Raw genomic sequence first — 16,836 nt, 5'->3', positions numbered from 1 at the left:
GAACACATTATAAATGTATTTAAATAATTGCAGTAACTCTTGCTAAATAGCGGACCTTACATTAAACACAGTACTGAAAGACAAGCACTGGTTTACACTGAGCTAAAAGAAAAAAAACTGAGGTTAATATTAATTAAAACTTATTCATGTTTATATTTCCAAGTGTGTGTTTAACAAAGTCAATAAAAATTCAGGAATGTATCCAGTATAAATGGTTTACTTCTATGTAACATGTTTTCTCCATATACACCAAGACAAAGTTGAATCAGTGTAATACAGGTGATTAATATAATAAAAGAAATATTAATATACTTACAGATAAAAAGAAAAGGCAAATAAGATATTTACACATGAGTTATGTTTAAAGAAGGAGGTCTGGTGGTTAGGGCATTATTACTGTTATGCTTCTAGATAAATATGATCCTGAGTGTTTAGTTATAAATAAATTTTTATATAGCTCTGGATAAAAAGGAAAAAATAATGCCATCAGGCTCACAAACAAAATCTTTTTAGGTAAAGAATTTACCTGGGTAATCCAGTGTGTCAAATTACAACATTCAGTATTGACACAGTGCTTTTATTTCCTGCCTAAAATATTGCACTCAAAATTATACTATGGGTAAAAGGGGATGGTGTCACATGAGTATCAATGAAGTTACTGTAAAACTAATGCTAATTATATAATGATTGAACTAATGTCCCTTTCAGCAGTTTATCACTGTTATAAAGCAAATCCCTTTTCCTCTATTTACCCTTATTTCTCAGCTGCTATATTCAATCTTACACTGCCTAAGTCCTGAGGCTGATGATACCCACCTTACTTCAGATGGATACTGGGGGTTCCAAAGGGTTGGTAGTGACAGATATTCTTCACTGAGAGACAGCAGGTTTGATGGAGAGAGATTTCTTCCTTCTGTGTCTTTGATCTACTTAGTGTGACTTTCATATATTTGCTAATGCAGTCTTGCTCTTTCTTCACTGATCCTCTGCACAGATTTGTTAAACATTTATCATATATCAGATTCATGAATATAACCAAACTCCCAAGACAATCATTACCCAATCGTTAAGCAATTATTATGACAGCTTAAACAACCTAAACTTAGCTCACGCCAAATCTACACAGTTCTTCAGGCTTCAATGGTGGAAAAAGCCTGGGTCTTTTATTACCCATATCAATGATGTATTTTTTGGGCTGCAGAGCTATAATTTCAAGTATTAATTAATCCTTTAATATGCCATTTTTGCTTAATCAATAACCTCTATGGGAAAAAATAAAAGACAGAACTAGATAGCCCACACTTGCAGAGCATTACTCTGAGAATTTTATGGGATTCTTTTTCATACAGATAGTGCAGAAGAGAAGCAGACCTTTGAAACAGCCTTATTTAAACCATTATTTGAGTGGATTTGGTGAATTAAGGACATATTAAGTACTTTGAATTGAAACTCTGTCTAACCAAACATGACCTTCCTCACAACTTGCCTTGAATTTTCAGGTTTCTGGTAACAGATATGTATGTGAGTTAAATGGAAGTTTTTGATATAGTCTTACAGTGCTGGGATCATATATTTAGATATGCAAATAGACATAAAATTTTTACTAACCAGACAGAATGATTTATCCATCCCATCTCCTCTTCCATGTCTTTTAATCTGTGGACTATAGTAAGAAATTAATCATTAGGGATAATAGTTTATCTTATTCTGTGCACAGAAAATTTATTGGGAAAGATGGAATTTGTATGCTGGCATCTCAGGAATAGTCATTTAGAGCTGAATTACACTTTATTTTCTGTCTCTTCCTTTTACAATCACAGTTTCAATTCTATGATTGTTATTAGTAATTTTTGTACTCTTGACAAATTATAGACCATATGAACTCTAATCTCCAAATAAGATTAAAAAAAACTTATATAACTTAAACTTTTTTTCCCTACAGTTATACATAATTACATTTTCATGATTGACTTCAAGAAACAAAATTTAACTCTGCCACAGAATAAAGTTGTCCTGAGAATATGAATAATTCGGGAATCAGCAGTTTATGTGTTTAAAAAAATCTAGATTTATATTTCCGATAATCTCAAGATTTTTTACCTTAGAATTTCCTCTTTTTAAGTTACATAGTCATGAATAATTTTCTTTTTTCCATACTTTATTTTTTCTGGATAATTAGGAGTACTAAGACATCTTAGGAGTTATAAAATAATTCAAATTCAATGTTTTATTCAGGAACAGCTCCTGTGTTGTGCTGCACTGTTCACTTGGAAAATTTCTAGGTGCACTTTTATTTTACAAATATGAACATAAATTATTCTGATGAGATTCTTATTTACAGCCTGTCCATATATCCTTTGTTTCAAATAATTTCAGAGATGAGGAATCTATTGCGACTGGGGACCTATGTAAATTCATTCTGGCATCAGTAAGGTGTGAACTATATGGACTTTCAGAGACTGTACATACTCAACCATCCTTTTAACCTTTAGGATCACAAAAGATAGCTGGCAGAGGTCTTAAGAAAACATATTATTAATTTAATTATTTTTGCCAGAAAGCTAGTATATTAAGAATTTGTATTCAGCAAGCTCTAAGATCAGACCCAGGAACTGAAAGCTAAGTGTTTGGAAAATGGTTGAACAGAACAGAGTAAAGAAAGAGTAGATATTTAGGACTTTATTTATCAGTACAAGACATAAGCTTTTTGTCTTAAAATGATATATCAGTTATGCGAGATATAAAGACTGCAGCACATCCAATGTTATGTCCATAGGGAACAATATAATATCTCTGACAATGACCACTGAGATCAGTTGGAGAATTCTATGAAAGGCAGAAATGTGATGATATTTCACCATAAAGTTTTCTCACCTTCAGCATTTAGTGGATTGTGAACATCCAAAAGATCTTTCTCTTCTGCTTATTTGTCCAGCACACTTTTCAGAGTTCTCTGAAACTGCCTGACATCTTTAGGGATTTTGTTGTTGTTGTTGTTACTTTCTTTATATATATATATATATACTTATTTACTTTTAAAAATATATATATATATTTAAAAGTAAATTAAATTAAAAATATGATTTTAGAATATCTGTTGTTATTGCAGTAGAACATCTCTCTATTAAAACATGCTGTGGCATTTCATGATGCTCATTATGGGCAGTACATTTGGATATTCCTTTGTTTCCTGTATTAAAATTGTGGTAGAACTAAGCTATTGAAAAAATGATATTTAAAGTGAAAAAAAAGAAATTCAATCATATACAAAACCAATTAAATTAGTGTTAAGTAAATGAACATGAGAAAGTTACACTGCAGAGCTGCTGGTTTGTGACTATAACTGAGTATATTTCCTTAATGTGTTTAGCTGTGCATTGGTGAGGTAAATGGCAGAAAGTGGAAACAATTCATGCTTTGGAAAATTGTTTCCTAAATCCTTCAGTGAAAATTTCTGCATCTATCTTGAATGATGGCCACACATAATTTTTCTTTATGGAAGCAGAGAGAAAAAAGGCACAGCAACACAGAATAAAAGAAGCCCAAGAAGTTCTATGGAGACTCTGTAGTTCAATACACTCATGCTAAAAATAGGGTCGACTAGAGCAGCTTGCTTAGTTGGTTTTTAAATATCTCCAAGGATGAGGACTCTGTGGCATGTTCCTGAGCAACCTGTTCCAGTGCTCAACCAATCTTACAGTGAAAATGTTCCCTCTTCATTCCAATGGACTTTCTTGTGTTTCAGTTTGTGCCCATCGCCTCTTGCCCTGTCACTGAATACCACTGAGAAGAGTTTGTCTCCACCTTCTTTACTCTCCAATCAGGTATTTATGCATATTTCTCTACGCTTCTCTAAATTCCTTACAAATTTTAAATAAAATTTTGGTACCTTGTTGACAGGTGGTATTTTGTTGTTATTTTATAAAAATACCATATGGTTAATTTAAGCAACTCTCTCCTTTTGAGCTTAGGGAGTGTTTATAATATTTAGCAAGTGTGATGAGAAAATTATAGTGGTCCCAGAATTAAATCCTATAGACTCTTCATTGACTGGTTTTTTATATACTTGTTATGTATTTATGTACATTTATTAATGTTTTGGTTGGTCAGATGTTTGTTTAATAGTAATACAAATAATAAGCATTTAAAGAAAGTTCTGTGAAAAGCCTCTACCATGTAATACTGAAAATCCCACATATAGTTTGAAACAACCATGTTTTTTCATTCATTTTGTAAGCATTTTTATATTTAATTATTTCAATTAAAGAGATAAACTTTAAAAAACAATACGGAGAAGATTAGTGAAAGCTTATAAAAATCTGCAGGTTTTTAAAAATTTATGTAATAATTTTTTGTGTTTGGCAAAGTTAAATAATCTATAAAATTGACTGTAGCCTTTTGAAGGTTCCTTTTTTAAATGTCACTTTGCAGTACTTAGCATTTCATTTGCCTGAAGTGCAATAGACTGTTTTTGTTGACATGTGTGATATAATCATTTATTTAAATGCATTAGGAAATGTACTCAAGTTTAATTCATATAGGCAGATTCTTACCTATCACTCTCTCTCCACAGAAGTTACTGTCTATTTGCATTTGTATGAATAAGAGCAAAAAATATTGTAAAACAAACAGGCTTATATTTAAACATATATAATATAATTTTATTACAGAAAAAAATAGCCAAATCTAATTTTTGTTTCTTCATCTAAAGCAAATAGACTACGTATTTTTTTCATGCAAGTGATAATTTTTCCAGACCCTCGTCTGTCTGGCACAATATGGTTAATTAAAATGTACAGCAAGATGAGTTAGAAATGTCTGTTTACCTTGCCTTACTTGCCAGATAGTCACTAGCAAATATTTTTAATTTTTTTAAAAGGGCATGTGGAGGAAGGGTTAGCCTTTCTAGCATTCATGGAAGGTAATGTACGCTTTAATGAGTCACAGTAAGGAATGAAATCCAACAGATTACATCCTGCCAGTAATTGCCTCCCACTTTAAAAGAGAAACACCAGCTCAGAAGTTGCCACTGGCATAGTCTGCAAGATTATATTCATGAGAGAGTGAGCAAAACAGAGGAGCTGAGACATAATAGGTATATTACAGGTTAACACAAAGACCCTGCATAGCCTGCAGAAGCTTTTTGAAAGCCATTACTTCTCAGAAAGTGATGTGATGTAGTCACAACATGAAAACTGCAGTTAACAAGCATGATCCACACAATGTATTGCTTCATTCGCTGAGTAGCCTCAAGGTGATGACCAATGTATATTTCATTACACCTATAACAAAGGAATAACAAGGACTTGAGAACATTGAACTGTGTCTCAAGTGAACAGGATACACTCTTCTTGTACACAGATGAGAATTTTGGGCTTAGCCAGAGTTACTTGGGGATGAAAGGGAAATCATGTGTACATCCTAGGGTATGAATTCATTATTTCTTTCAGCTAAAATAAAGGGGGGTTTTTTCCAAAACATCATCCTTAACTTTCTCAGCTACCGTTTTTGTTGCCTCCCTTCAGCCAATGCTAAAATCACGGGGCCCTACAGCAAGTCAAGATTAGCTATGATTGGAAACTAATTATGGGGGAAAACAATAACCAACACCAAAGATAAATGATCTGACTCCCCTGATTGCAAGTGCTGATACAAGAATGAGAACAGTGAAAAGTCCCTTTCAGCAGCAGGCAGAGTTAATTTAGTTTGTGCTAATTGTAAACCAACATCATTAAAAATCTATCAACTCTTCTTCCCATTTTTCTAAAACTATCCCCCACCATCTCTCCTTTACTTCAGAAGAGATTTATAGGTCTCTCAGAAGTTCATACAGGCTCAGGAAATAATTCATAAATACCTGAGCTAAGTTAAGTAAAGAATTATCTAAGAGATCTAAATATAAATACTGAAAAGTACACCTAAAAGGAGCACAGAAGCCTAATTCTTCAACAGAAAAATAGATAATCCCATATCAACATTAAATATATAAATTTAGATAGATATATGACAGGAATAAAAGAAAGAAAACAAAATGCAAAGATGCGTTCCTCTGTTTGTCCAATGATATCATGATTATGATGGCTACAGAACAAAAACAGACTGTAATTTTAAAATTATCCTTTGTAAAAGACACTTAAATTTCAATTTCCCACATTCTAGGAAATTGGACTAATCATCAGTGTTTTGGCCTACACTTCTTTAAACATTTTCTGAGGAAACCCTTTTTCCTGAAATATGTATTTATAAAACTTGAATGAATATATGCCCACACTAACTGCCCAACATCTATTGGTGACAGCCCTGAGCACTGAGCTGTGGCAGAGGTCAGTCAAACCTCTCTCTTACTCATTCTTCCCAAGCAGTGAAGAGAAGTTTGAACTCTGCTAGTACCAAGACCTCAGCAGATTTGCCTGCTTTCACTGACTTTGGTCCCCAGATCTGAGGTGCAGATGTGCTCTGCCATCTGACACCAGACAGCGAAGAATTGCATCCAGATGAATTCCTAGTCAAAGCCAACCTGTGCATGGTCAAAATAAATCCATCAATATCCATTTTTATCTGAGCAGCAAACTGGTATAATTTACACAAGCAAATGTAATGCTCACAACAACAATAAATTAACTATGCAAATTATTACATTATGTACACATATGAATTCACTTCGTAAACAACCAATCTATCATGCAAACCTTGAGTTCCTTAACTTTAATTGACCAGTCACAAGCCATTAAATCTGACACATGGAGAGTAGCAGAATGTCATGGATGGATCAGGCCATGAGTGCCTCTCTTCTCTAGGTAACTAATTTTCAGTGGGGTCTCAAACACAGCACTAAGGTCAAAAGATAGAATCTGAACAAATATAAACCCATAAATAAGCATCTAAACAGCTCTACTAATTTTCAAAGAAATTCCAGAGATTCTACAAGCTTGACTGAATTTTTTTTGAGTTTCTCATATAATGGCAGTCTCTGGAAGTCCTTTGCATTCAGAAATTTCCAAAATAAGGCTATTTCATGGTATAATGTGGGTCTGAAATACATATTTGCAGCAATGCTGCTCTTATTTTTCAATCAGCACATTCATTTTCAAAAGTCATTAAAAATAATTCTTAAATGGTTTATTTATTTTAATGGGTATATTTATTTTATCTGTATTCCATTTGTGTATTTTTAAATCCGTACTTAGTTTATCTGTTTTTCTGAGGAACCTGTACATGCCCAAGTCCATAAGACCTGAGGAGATGTATCCCAGGGTCTGGAGGGAGCTGGCTGGTACAGTTGCTATGCCGCTCACCACTGTATTCAAAGCAGCAGTCAGGAAGGTCACCAGTAACTGTAAAAAAGAAATATCATGCCCATTTTTAAAAAAAGAAAGGAGGACCCTGAATACTACTGACCAGTTAGATTCACCTCTTTGCCTGATAAGAACATTGGAAAGATCCTCCTGGAAGTATGTCAAAGCACATGAGGGACAGGAAAGTGATTAGAAATAGCCAACACAGCTTCAAAAAAGGCAAATTGTGCCTGACTAATCTGATCATCCGTCTATGATGCAGTGACTGCATTGGTCACCAAGCAACTAATGTTGTCTACCATGACTTCTGCAAGGCCTTAGACATGGTTCCCACACAACAATTGAGTTCCTAAATTGGAGTGATATGGGTTTGATGGATGGACTACTTGATGGATAAGAGTTGTCCGGATAACCATGTCCAAAGAGTAGCAGTCAATGGCTCAATATCAAAATGGATATCTGTAAAAAATGGTGTCCCTCATGACCTGTATGGGGAACTGGTACAATATAATTACTTCCAACTGAAAGCCTTGCTGATGTAGTAGGCAATGGGATTTATGGTAAGTATTTTGGTTCTTTCAAGAGTTTCCTCCATGATACTTCTCTGCAAAAGTATTTGTATTTACTGTATGTAATCTCTTATTCCTTTGCTTGAATATTTAGATTTGTACATTTTTTCTTCCACAAAAGCTATGAGCTGAACAGTTTTGGATGTTGCATCTCATTGAAATATATATTCCTCAGGGTGTGAAAATCTTTGTAGATTTCAGATATATGAAATTCTGAAAGACTTTAAAGTAGATAGACATTAGTTATAGAACTTCTTTCTAGGGAGAAAAAATATTTTATGAAGAAATAGGTGGTTCAGTAGAAAGAAATTCCAAATCACTCAGCTACCAGAGCTATTTCTTTTGAAATCCCAACAAATATATTTCTTTCAATCACTTCTAAATCCTCAAAATTTACTGTATGTTAGCAAGCACTGGAGTCTGAGTTTCTCTTGCTGTTTCAGATATCTGTATGTCTGTTAATTTATGTCAGATTTTGACTTTTTAGTGACAGCATTATATATTACAAAGAACTAGTCAGGCTTAAAAATCAAAATTTGGATTCTGTTTTTCATTTCACATAAAACTTGAGGGGAATCAGTATGAGGAGCAGCTGAGGTAACTTGGTCTGTTCAGTGTGGAGGAGACTGAGGGAGACCTCGCTGCACTTACAACTTCTCCATGAGGGGAAGAGGAGGGGCAGGCACTGATCTCTTCTCTCTGGTGACCAATGACAGGACCTGAGAAGGCTTGAAGTTGTGTCAGGGGAGGTTTAGGTTGGATTTTAGAAAAGGTTTAATCATTCAGAGGGTGGTTGGGCACTGCAACAGGCTCCCCAGGGAGGTGGTCACAACCTAGACTTAGAGAGTTCAAGAAGCATTTGAAAAACACACTCAGGCACATGGTGTGACTCTTGGGGCTGTGCAGGGACAGGAATGATCGTTGTGGGTTCCTTCCAACTCGGCACATTCTGTGATTCTGTGATTCTATGTCATAATGCATAAAGCTATCTAATTTCTTATCCCAATGAAATTATTATCATTTTTCTGTGTTTAGTAAAGAACATATATATGGAAAATCAGGCATTTTTGTCATGATCGGTTAATGCGGAAGAACCTGCTTATGCGACTCTTTGTGTAATACAGAAATAATAATAAGTTCTGCATTTAATCATCACAAAAACAGTATTCATAAAAGTGTAGTATGTCCTAAAATCACAAAAAGCTACAGTTTTAATATTTTTCTAATACAGTATTTTAAATAATTTAGCTTCAGTCCTCCTTTACATCTTTTGAATTACTAGATTTAAAGGTTTAATTTAAAATATATTTATTGCATGCACATAGCATATAGAGCATGAATAAATTATATTACTGCTTGTGCATTTTGAAAACATTTTGTTAATATGCAGGAATATTTCTTTGTAGAATCTTAGAATTACAGAATGGTTTGAATTGGAAAGCACCATAGATATCATCTAGTTCCAACCCCTCTGTTTTGGGCAGGAATACCATGCACTAGATCAGGTTGTTGAGAGTGCCATTCAACCTGGCCTTGAACACCCCAAGAACTTTTCTGTCAAATCCTGTGAGTTCAATGATTTCTGACTGACTTGTAGGATCAACACAGCATTACTCAGGTTTGTTTTCACTGTAAGAATAATTCCTTCTTCCTTCCTCCAAACATCTTTGCTGTCACCAAATTCCTCTTGAAGCGTTTGTCTTTGTCTCTTTCACCATCTCAGACTCTTGGACCCCTCGGATTACAAGTCTTTTTCACCACTCAGTGGTCTTGATTAAAGTTAAAAAAAAATATTCTTCCTTTACTGCCAATCCTGTAGCAATCAATTGAATGGACACTATCATTCTTCTGAGGTTATCATTGCTCTGATGATTTAAATGTCTCACCAACAAAAACTTTTTTTTACTGAGTATAATATAACCAAAAGACTATAATTTTTTCCTTTTTTTCCTATGGTATTTTACTTAAAAAGTGTTATTTCAAGCATATAATCAATGATCAATTTTTTTATTCCCTCCACTCATTTCTCCAGAATATCTTGCTATAACTTAGCTCACCATTAAATTAAGTGTGTGTACATATGAAAGTGAATTTGTAAATCTTCTGAATTATACTGGCTGAAAAAAGGCAAACACAAATTAAAGGTAGTCTCTAAAGATAAAGCTGACATTGAAAAACTAATGTTTGCAACTGAAATGGTATGAGGCCATTTAACACTGTACTGCACTACATGAAAACATACAACAGCAAGGATTGGTTTACAGCATTTTATACACAAAATGAAATGCCACAATATTATGAATAATCTGTTTGATACAATTGTTAATGCAATCTTCTACTCCACAGAAATATTTTTTTGCATACAATTATTAATCAATGCTTACTGTAATAAATTGGTAATAAACAGGGAAATTCATATGTATGCATCTTTAAAGCACAACAAATTTTCATTTCCCAGTAGATAAAATGAATATATACATTCATTTAATCAAACTTCTAGGAAGCTAACTACATAGACAATCAAGACAATAAAAAAATATAGATTATACCTTTTATTCATGACTCAGTGGAGCATTGTAAGTGCTAAAATCTATGCAAGAAGCCCTGGTTGAAAGGTCTAGGTCAAATTAATAATAGCATTGATTTGAAAACTCAGCAGTGGCATGAGCTCTATTGCTAAGGTTGGACATATAAATGAGACCCATGTACATATCTTAAGCAGCTACCAGGTACTGCCAATATAAATATCTAAATTTAATTGCTTTCTAGCAGTTGAATACCTGCAATTTAAAAAAAAAAAAAAAAAAAAAAAATCAAGCTCCTGGGTGATGATAGAGATATATACATCCCAAAAGAGATTCTTTCTCATGAAGACATCTAGAAGAATCTGAAAAAAATTTTGGTCAAAAGACATATCTTGTGTCCATTGTAATAATATGGAATCTCTTTTGTGGAAATTCTATCAACGTTATGTCATATTGGGGTAGGGAAACTGCCCTTTTCAAAGTAGTGATCACCAAGATCATTAGCAACTGTTTAACTTGTCTTTTCTAGAGGAACAAATGTCAGAGTACATATGTATGGATTTAATCACAGTCTGTACAGTATTTTTTGTGACACAACATTCAATCAGAAAACCTGAATGCAGAACTGGTCAGATAATATGGTGGTTTTTTCTGCAAGAGTTGTTGAAGGAGGTGAATCATTACTGAATTTTTATGAAGCTTTTTCCTTAGAATAAAGGACAATTTCTTCAGATCTATGAAACACAACCTGAACTGTCCCTCTATATGCATCAGGGATAAGAAACTGACCAAAGTTTTAAACAAGACACAGTAGCTTTTCCCTTGCTTACATCATCTACAATAAATCCATCTCCAACTATAGTTGTATCTGTGGGAAGTAATTGACTGAAAAATCTTGCAATCATCTTGGAAAGAAAAAAGACAAGCTTAAAATAAAACTTAAAAAAAGAAACTATAAAACAGCAGCTATGTCCCCACCAACCAACAAGAAGGAATCACAGGCTTTTCTAGGTGCTGTGGTTTTTTGGACACTGCATATTCCAGAGTACAGTCAGACTGTACAACTTTCCATCAAATGAACCAAAAGATGAATGATATTGAGCAGTGTCCTGAAAAACAACAAGCTTTTGAACAAATTAAGCAGGAGATAATTCGTGCAGTAGCCCTTGGGCCAATCAGTATAGGGCAAAATGCGAAATTGTGCTCTATGCTGCAGCTGGGAAGAATGGTCCTTCATGGAGCTTTTGGCAAAAAGTAGGGAGACTTGAGGATAGCTCCTGGCATTTTGGAGTCAGAGATACAAAGGATCTGCAGCCTGTTAACCTCCAACTTAAAAAAGAGGTACTGTCAGCTCACATGGTTTGAGTCACTTCAGGAGTGACTGGCACCAAAGCACAGCCTCCCCTGACACCTTGACTGCCAGTGCTGGTCTGGATGTCAAAAGGAAAAGTCCCCTCCACAAGTCATGCCACTGATGCTGCATGGAGCAAGTACCTCACTTGATCACACTGCAAGCTTGAAAGTAAACCCCAATTGCCCAGGAATCTTGGGAATTATCTTGAACTGGCCTGAAGGCAAAATATTTGGGCTATCATCAGTAGAAGAGGACATGCTGAGGAGGCTTCACCATATAATCAGCTGCCAGAAAATGAAAAGCGATATACTCTCTTTACTGCCAGTTGCAGCTATGTTGTAGGGCTACATACACTCTGTATAGAGTCCTACATGGTGAGTCTCAGGAGCTCTTGGGCACAAGGAGGCTGGCTTGTGGTGGGTGTGGGCTCTGTGACCAGTCAGGTCACAGAGCTGAAAGCCATCCAGCTGGCTTTAGATATCTCTGAATGAGAGAAATGGCCAGCACTTACCTCTACATTGACTCGTGGATGGTAACAAATGCTCTGTGGCCGTGGGCGGACCAGTGGAATAAGACCAATTGGCATCACAGAGGTAAAACCCTCTGGGCTGCTAAATTGTGGCAAGACATCACTTCCCAGGTAGAGAAGCTGGGTATAAAAGTGTGTCATGTCTCATGAGAAGAGTAGCACATGGATCTACGGGCTGGGCTACTGAACAGCACTGAAATAACAGACAGGTAGATCAGGCTCCCAAGATAAAACTGTTTCCCTGTCAACATCTGATCTTGACCTTTTCTGCCTTCAAGTCTCTCCCCAGTGCAATGCAGTGGGTTGGGGCAGGGTGGGTGCAGGGACAGAGAAAGCAGCACATGGTTTGGAGTGTTTCAGTGGAAGCACTAAACTGGGGAATGCCAGTGCTAAATCATGATAATGAGATGTGCTGACAAAAGGAGCATGGAATAAGAGCTGTAGGAATTTTTTTCCCTCTTTTCTAGCAGTATGTGGGTAGACTTTTTAAGCTAAATATTGCACTCTTGGGGTGAGCACTCTAGTCTGTACATGGAAAATTGGCAATATATGGATAAAAGAGAGGCAGTTCCAGCTTTTTGAGTTTCAACAAACACTAAGTTTTTCATGTAATTGTAGATGTTGGGAAGGTCTCCTGAGGGGGGAAGCTTCAGACTTTCTGCTCTTGGATGGAGTTTATTACAGTCTGTCTTGGGGAACACCATGCTCCCTTTATTTTACCAAACACCTAAAGGGGGGTCTAAAAGAAAGCTGGAGAGGGACTTTTTGCAAGGGCACATAGTGATAGGACAGGGAGGAGTGGCTTTAAACTGAAAGAATCATTTAAGGAAGCAGATCTTTACTGTGAGCTTTGTTAAACTCTAGAACAGGTTGCTCAGACAAGTTGTGCCCCACCCCTTTAAGTATTCAGGCTGGATAGGGCTTTGAGTAATGCAGTCTGGTGGAATATTTTCTGCCCAAGGCAGGGAGATTAGAATTGATGATTTTTACTTTCCCTTCCCCCACAAACTTTTCTATGATTCTATGAATTTACCCCTGGTGAAAAAGCCCAACTAAGTTCTGATGTTCTCAGATTTAGATGCCTAAGTTAGGACTAATTTTGACTGATGGAGCTGAAAGCTTTTATTTTTTATATATTTCAGACCTGAGCATTACTATCTTTTTTAATACAGTCTTCTGTATTAAGTGCCTTTTTAATGCCAATTTAATAGGCACTAGTTCCTGACATCAAATGGGAGGATGAGAGCAATGAACTTTCATCCTGTTCTCCCTGAGAAATAAAAAAAAGGTGAGGTGAGCCACTTTGCCTGTAAGGAAAAAGCCATAGGAGCCCTCCCTGTGAGTTTGCAGATAAAACTGTGCCTTGCTCTTCCATAGCACAGATAACTGCTTGTAGACAGCGAAGTTACAATTTGTACATTCTTATTTCTCGTCTTCTTAGTCTTTAAGTGCCAGTTTACTTAATAACTATCTTGATGTGTAAAATAAATGGATGGCATGTTAAAGGGTAAAGCAAATACCACTCTGCTAAATGGATGGTGTGGCAAAGGGTAAAGCAAATACCTGGTGAAATTCTTCTGTGCTGTAGTCAATTCCCAGTCACCTGTCAAATATTGCTCTCACATAGCTTGTTCATGTGTCAGACTGACTTCTCTGATAGTTGAAACAGAAAACTGTAGCTTTCAGTTATTGGATTTTTTTTTTTCCTCCATATTAGCTGGTTCCTCTTCTTTGCAGAATACATCATGATTTTGATTCCATGACTGTGTCTAAACACTATACAGTACTGTATGGACCTAACATATTTTCTGGTTAACACTTTGGGTTCAAAACCACTTGAGAAATAGGGACATTCCTAATGTCAGCAACAACCTCTACAAACAGCACAAGTTGTCCTGGCTCTTTTCAGCATCTTCTTAGCAGTGCAAACAGCAGTGAATATTCCTTGCCATCAGACAAAGTAAATAAATAAAGAAATCCAGCCAAAGGAACCTGGATTTGTTGTCAGTCCCACTTCCCAACAGATAAATCTGTTACCTTGGTGTCAAAGCTCCGGATGAAATCTGCCTTGATCTTGTCAGCATACTGCAAGTCCAAAGTTCCCCTAAGATTTGTGAAGCAAATTTCCTCTCAGGAGAATCACACTTTTCTTCACCTCATCACTATTAGCTGAGAGTTTGTAGTATCAATATAAAATGTCATTTTAGTCCAAATCCCAATGCACATAGAAGAATTGCAATTAGAACTCAAGCTTCAGACACAGAGGTTTAATTTCCCAGAACAAAATTACCTGTAACTCTGGATATTAAATGAATATTATTTATTCAACTAAGTGATAGGTTGTTTGAAACCTCAACTTTTCATCTACCCTTAATGGAAGCAAATATGTATCTGATGTTTTAAAAATGTACTATTATAATGCAGAATCTTATAGAATAGCAGTCCATAGAGTCTGGTTGAATTTAGCCTTCATAAATTTTGCCAATCATGTATAAGAGATGTAAAATATGTATTCTAGAGATATAAAATACAATAAAATAGAAATTCTAATTTAATTTTGGTTGAGAAAAATAAGAAAAAAAATTAAGAACATTTATCCTGAGACTTCTTTATGGATTTTAACTTTATGATTGACAATAGTTTTTAATCAAGAACAATTTTGACTAAACTGACTGCAGGTTTACATTTATATTATACAAAATGCTTAACCAAAAGAGAGTTTCACTATCAGTTTATCTGCTTCTGGAGTACTTTAAAGATAGACCCTAAGGACAGAGCTTCTTAGCTGGACAAGGACAGAAAACCACCTGTGAAGAGTTGATTTTATGCTTACCTTACCCATAAATGCTCTATATATCAGTATTTGAAGTCATATTTGTGTCTGATATGACTGTGCATGGAAAATAAATCTGTTGTTTATGCTAAATCAATTAGGACAGCATTAGAAAATAAAAATCAAACAAGAATACATTTCCATCAGATAACTACAGAGTGATGCTTTTCCCAGCTGTTTTCTAACACATTAATATTTTTTCCATCTAAGCAAGGTAATACCAAGGTATCCTTACTCTTCAGTGTTATTTTCTCAGTCATGCAAGGGTACAGAGGCAATCAGAACAAAGAGTACTAAATGTCCTTATCATGCATGTGATTCAAACCTATCAGAAGGTTGATTTTCCAGCACATGCACTTCCTCACCTGCAGGGCTGTTAACACCACAAGAAAGGATATCCCGATGAATCTACTGTGTTTTACTGCCCTCAGCCATGTAATGTCCATCATGCAAGCAGAGAAAACAATATTCCTATTTGTTTCCTGAACCCACTCCTCATTTTGAGCTGGTCAACACCCATATGAAGAGGTGACTGCTAGGAAAATAATTGATTCGTGGAGAATATCACAGCTGAATTCATCCTGGTCATCTTAAACTGCCTTTTGTATAAGAAAAATCATGGAATGAAAATAATAAGAAACCATATTCTGTCTTTATTTTCTTCTTCCTCATTACCTTTTTGAGGTAATTATTCCATATTACTTCTGGTTTATGTATTGAATTTGGCACCGTCTGCTAAGATATATCTCTCTATCTCTGTCCGAGTTTGAAGTTGTCCTGGGGTGATTTTATGATGTATGAAAGTATCCCCATTCTTCTGTATAGCCCAGAAATAAGTCTTGCGCCCTTAAGACTGGCTCCAAGAACAACACAGGGGGAGAAGAAGCACAGAGTTTGTTATCAGAAACTACATTTGCTGCTTTGCATCCTTCTCCTGGACTGTGTTGGTTTTATTGCTTAATATTGTTCACTTTTTGTGCTGATGAATGCTTTACCTGTTAAATAAACAGGTTTTTTTCCACTTTTCTCCAAGGAAATCTTTTCCCAAACCAGTTGTGTCAGGGGCTGTTTGAATGTGCTTTCCAGAGGAACTCATTTGGAAGTTTTCTCCCAGATTTGCCCTTAAACAAGATACAAGTTTAATGACTATTTCTGTGCTGTCACGACAATTTTGTGGTCTACGTAACTTTGCAGTGATGACTGCAAAATAGCTTAGGATTTGTCTTCAGCTGCCTGAATATCCTGAGGATAATATTTTCACCAAGAAAAGAAGACTGAGAAACCAAATAAATGCCACCAAACATAAAAATATTTGACTTTTTAGTTTATTAATGTAATTCCAAGAAACTCTCATTCCAAATAAATACCCTTATTAAAAACTCTTCAAAAGATTGCCCTCTGTCTGACCCCATAGCCATCATTGGAAAAAATCTGGTTGTTGAGGCACGACATCCTTTGGTTGCCCCATGCTAGCTGCTCTCATTCCATATAGACAATTCATGTCTTTTAGGAGTACTATGCCTTCGTTTTCACTCGGGACTCCTTCTTGGATCTACAGGACTATATAGTTTAATAGTTATGAATATATCCATCCCCTTTTAAAAGGAGATGTGTTTTCTGTGCCTCACTCTAAATCCCTGCTGAAGGACAGTGATGTAATTTGAATATAGAAGAGTTGTTTCAATAGCCTGGAATGTCACAGTCCAGACACAGGTATTAGGTAAACTAGAC

Source organism: Melozone crissalis, unplaced genomic scaffold, assembly GCF_028551555.1.
Source record: "Melozone crissalis strain CALT ecotype California unplaced genomic scaffold, PUWL_Pcris_2 ptg000027l_1, whole genome shotgun sequence".
NCBI classification, from domain to species: domain Eukaryota; kingdom Metazoa; phylum Chordata; class Aves; order Passeriformes; family Passerellidae; genus Melozone; species Melozone crissalis.
The sequence above is the reverse complement of the archived record's forward strand: the minus strand, read 5'-3'. Positions refer to the sequence as shown.